The following is a 5,000-nucleotide window of genomic DNA, read 5'->3' on the forward strand; positions in this document are numbered from 1 at the left end:
GGACTTTGGTCTCTTGTGAGCTGGGACCCAGGGTGGCTCTGACAGTAAGTCCCCTCCAAAGAACGCAAAAATTCTTTTTTGCAAAGCTCACGAACGGTGACAGCCATGAGTGCGGAGGAGCAGTTGACAGCTCTGCGAACTACAGTTTCCGAACTCACTGCTGCAGTCCTTGCGTCTCAGAAGAAGCATGACGAAATGGAGAAGCGCTGCCAGGACCTGCAAACCAGGTGGGAACGTGCAAGCAGGGAAGGGTTCCCAGGGTCCAGATCAGAAGGGATTGGACTTGGACGGAGGGGGGGCAACCTAGTCACCCACTTCGATGGGAACCTGAAGCACTACCCCAGTTTCAGAGCAGACGTTTTGTATGCATTGCACTTGCTTCGTCATGACTTTAAAGATGAGGAGGAGAAAGTGGGGTTTATTGTTTCTCACTTGCATGGGCCGGCCAGAGACTGGTTGCGCAATTTGTGGCGTGAAGATGGCCCTGCCCGCCGCGATGCAGATGAATTCATTAAAGCAATGGATGCCTGCTTCCAGTCAACTGTAGATGTGGATCTTGCACGCAGGGAAATTTTTGGATTGCGGCAAGGCAAAGCCACTGTGCGTCAGTACCATTCCAGATTTTTTGCTTTATTGACTGCGCTAAGCTGGGAGAAGGATTGTGCACCTGTGAGGGATTTGTTCTGGGAGGGGCTCAGCGGTCCCATTAAGGATGAACTTGCCAGGGGAGACAGACCCCAGACCCTGGAGGAGCTTGTGCAGAGGGCTTTGGCGATTGGGATAAGGCACGAGGGACGTCCTTGGCACACTGAGGAAGAACGTCAGGTGCGTCCACCAGCGAGGACGTCTTCTTTCATCCCCAGGGAGTTCAGTCAGTCACATCCTTCGCCACTGGGAAGGCAGGGGGAGGAGCCCATGGAACTTGGTGGTGCTAAGGCTCCAGCAACAGCCAGAGCCCCAGCTTCCGGTGCAGTAAAGGCACAGCCTCCTAGAGGGACCAGGAAGTGTTACATTTGCGACAGTGCACAGCACATGGCGAAAGAGTGTCCCCAGAGGCTGCAGAAACACACTGCAGCTTTAGCAACTGTTGCAGCAGAAATGATGCAAGCAGAGCAACCTCAGGGAAACGACAGTGCCTGGCTGGAAGCAGAGCTGCTGGGGCTCAGCCAGGCGAATCTGTAGAGCAGTCCCCAGCGCTTTTGCAACGCACAGACCCTTTACCACCCAAGCCAGCGGTGCAGCTCACTGCAACACTTCAGTTGCCGAATGGAACCACCCTGGAAGTCCCCATCACGATTGATTCTGGGAGCAACGCAGATTTTGTGGGGACGCACTTTGTCAAGCAGCATCGCATAGCGCTTCTGCCAGCGACAACACCTCTGAACGTAGTCACGGTGGATGGCAGGAAATTGCTAGGAGGACAAGTTGTGCAACAGACGCCTCCCATGGTGATGAGGATTGGAAATCATCGAGAAGTCATCAGCTTCAATGTCACCCGCCTTTCAGACACGCCTATAGTATTAGGCATGAGTTGGCTGGAGAGACACAGTCCTGCTGTAGCGTGGTACCAACGGCAGATCACCTTTTGCTCATCGTACTGTGCTCAACATTGCATCCAGTCCAGCCAGGAGGAGGGAGCTGAGCAGCAGTTGCAACTTGGCATGGTGCAGGCAGTACCCCGCAAGTACGAGGGGTTCCTGGAGGTTTTCTGCGAGAAGGAAGCTGACCAGTTGCCGCCCCACAGGCCTTATGATTGTGCCATCGACCTGGTGCCAGGGGCGCAGTTGCCGACTGCAAAGCTGTATTCCATGTCTGAGGACGAGATGCAAGAACTCAGGGAGTTCATAGAGCACAATTTGAAGCGCGGATTCATCCGAGAATCGAAAGCGGTGGGGGGCAGTCCTGTTTTCTTTGTAAAGAAAAAGGACACGCCCCAAAAAAGACTCATTGTGGACTATCGATTCATAAACAGTAAGACCAAACCCAAGGCCTTCCCCATGCCCAAGATAGATGATCTCCTGGCAACCGTAAGGAAGGGGAAGATCTTCACCAAATTGGATCTGCGTGGAGCGTATAACCTCATACGCATCCGGGAGGGCGATGAGTGGAAGACGGCCATGTTCACGCCTCTGGGCACGTACGAATACAGAGTGATGCCATTTGGTCTCCAAAATGGATCTCACGTCTTTCAAGCATTTATGCATCACGTGCTAGCGGGACTTCTCTACAAGAAATGCGTGTGTTTCCTCGACGACATCCTGATCTTTTCGGAAACGGAGGAGGCCCATGAGAAGGACGTAAAGGAAGTCCTGCAGAGACTACGGGAGAACAAGCTCTACGCCAAGTTAGAGAAGTGCCAGTTTGATGTGACGGACGTGGATTTCCTAGGCTACAAGCTGTCCGACAAGGGGCTGGCCATGGACAGCGCCAAGGTCCGCGCGGTGTTGGACTGGAAGAGCCCTCGCAATCGGAAGGAAGTCCAAAGATTCATCGGCTTCGCCAACTTCTACCGCAAATTCATCAGAGGTTTTGCAAAGGAGACGGCAGCGATCACGGACACTCTCAGTTCCAAGAAAAAGAGGTTCGTGTGGACGGAACAGGCGGAGCGCTCTTTTCAGAAGCTTAAAAGCCTTTTCGCCTCCGAGGAGCAGCTGCTGCACGTGAATCCAGGCAAGCCCATACGAGTAGAGACCGACGCGTCAGACAGAGCGGTTGGAGCCGTACTCCTGCAAGAAGATCCACATGGAAACTGGAGACCCGGTGCCTTTTACTCCAGAAAGCTCAGCAAAGCGGAGCAAAACTACACCATATGGGACAGGGAGCTGTTAGCCATTCACGCAGCGTTCAAAGCGTGGCGACATCTCCTCATTGGAGCCAAGCACACAGTGCAGGTCCGCACGGATCACAAGAATTTAGAGTATTGGCGCACGGCGAAACTCCAGAGCCAAAGACACATGCGCTGGGCAGAGTTCTTCGCGGATTTCGACTTCAGGATAGAGTACGTCCCAGGGGACTCCAACGTTATAGCCGATGCGCTCTCCAGGAAACCGCAATATCTTGAGGAAGCGGCGCCAATAGCAGCCAGGCACATTTTTGCACCGCAGGCGTGGGCGTGCGCTGCCATCGCTGTCGACCTGGACGCAGTGCGACGCGCGTTGCAGGTAGATCAGTTTGCACAATCCAAAATAGAGGAGCTGCGTAGGGGTTCGCTGAGAGACGATGAGTTCCAGTTACGCGACGGACTGTTAACTCACAAGGGTGCCCTCTACGTGCCGAGCGACGAGCTCCGAGCAAAGGTTCTGCAGCAGTTGCACGACGCTCCCAGTGCGGGCCATTTCGGCAGGGAGAAGACAATAGAACTGGTGGCCAGGGACTTTTGGTGGCCCCAGATGCGAGGAGAAGTAGCGGAGTACGTCGCCAGATGTGACACTTGTCAGAGGTCCAAGCCAGTACACCAGAAGCCGGCGGGCTTGCTGGAACCACTGGAAACACCACAGCAACCGTGGGAGAGGGTGGCGCTGGACTTCGTCACTGACCTGCCCAGTTCCAGAGGCAAGACGGCGGTACTGGTGGTGGTGGACTTGTTCACCAAGATGGCGCACTTCATTCCCTGCGCGAAGGTGGCGACGGCGGAACAGACCGCCAAGCTCTTCATCGACCACGTGTTCCGGGCGCATGGGCTGCCGCGGGCCATCCTGTCCGACAGGGGGCGCCAGTTTATTTCCAATTTTTGGCAGAAGCTCCTAGGTATCCTGCGCGTCAAGATCAACCTAGCGTCGGCAAGACATCCACAAACCAACGGCCAGGCCGAGAGGGTCAACGCGATCATGCAGCAGTACCTGAGATGTTATGCAAATCAGCGACCCACAGCTTGGGTGGACTACCTACCGATGGCGGAGTTTGCCTACAACAACACGAAGCATGCGTCGACGGGGGTGACGCCGTTCTTCGCGAACAATGGACGTCATCCCAGGACCTTCCCGGGGTTCGTAGCACCAAGAGAGGGGGAGCCGCAAGAGGCCGACCAGTTCGCTGCAGAACTACAAGAGGTGCACGAGGAGCTGCGGAGACATTTGGAGCTAGCCAAACAAGCATATAAGGTGCAGGCAGACAAAGGCAGAAGAGTGGGAGAGGACATCCAGGTGGGGGACTGGGTGTGGTTAGCGGCCCAGGCGATGCCAACCAAGTCGTTGGCCAAGAAGAAGCTAGGGCACAGGCAGCTAGGACCATACCAGGTGGAGGCTAAGATCAACCCCGTGGCTTTTCGACTGGCCCTCCCCGAAGGTTCCAGAGTCCACCCGGTTTTTCATAGGTCGGTGCTCACTCCCTACAAGGCCCCGCACAGGTTTCAGGAGTCTGAAACAGTACCGCAGCCACGCACAGAGTCACCTAGGAGGGAGGGATCGCCTAGGGTCGAACCACTCAACGAGGTCACAGAGATCCTGGACTCGAGATGGGGGGAAGAGGGAATAGAATACTTTCTAGTCAGAGAGGGTGCACCAGTCAGTGCCAGTGGGTGGGTGCCGGACTACGCTTTAGACGAACCTCTTTTAAAGGACGAGTTCCATGCCCTTTTCCCACATAGACCCATGCCAGCCGAGTACTTCGATGACTGGCTCTTTACCCCCACATGTTCAGGCAGCACTTTCCACGGCTTTTCTTCAGCCGAGGAAAGAACGCCGAACTCAGACTCGCCCAGGGGATCGTGTTCGGGGGTGGACACAGAGCCCTCTTATTGGTGGGATGAGCAACCAGAGGAAGCCTGGCGCAAGAAATGGCTGAAGGGGCCTTGGTCGGCAGCACCAGACGAAGTAGCAATGGAAGAGGGAACTGCGAACATTTTGGGTGAAGAACCCGAATTCGAACACACGTACACCGAGCTGCCAGCAGAGGTCATGGACGTAGCCGAACTGTATCCTGCATCTACCTCCGAGGAGCTGCAGTTCCCACAACCCGCACCCGATGAGGGGGAGGGGGGAAGGGGGGGCTTCGAGGGGGGG

This window comes from Podarcis cretensis (genome assembly GCF_951804945.1).
Source record: "Podarcis cretensis genome assembly, chromosome: 13".
Taxonomy (NCBI): Eukaryota; Metazoa; Chordata; class Lepidosauria; order Squamata; family Lacertidae; genus Podarcis; species Podarcis cretensis.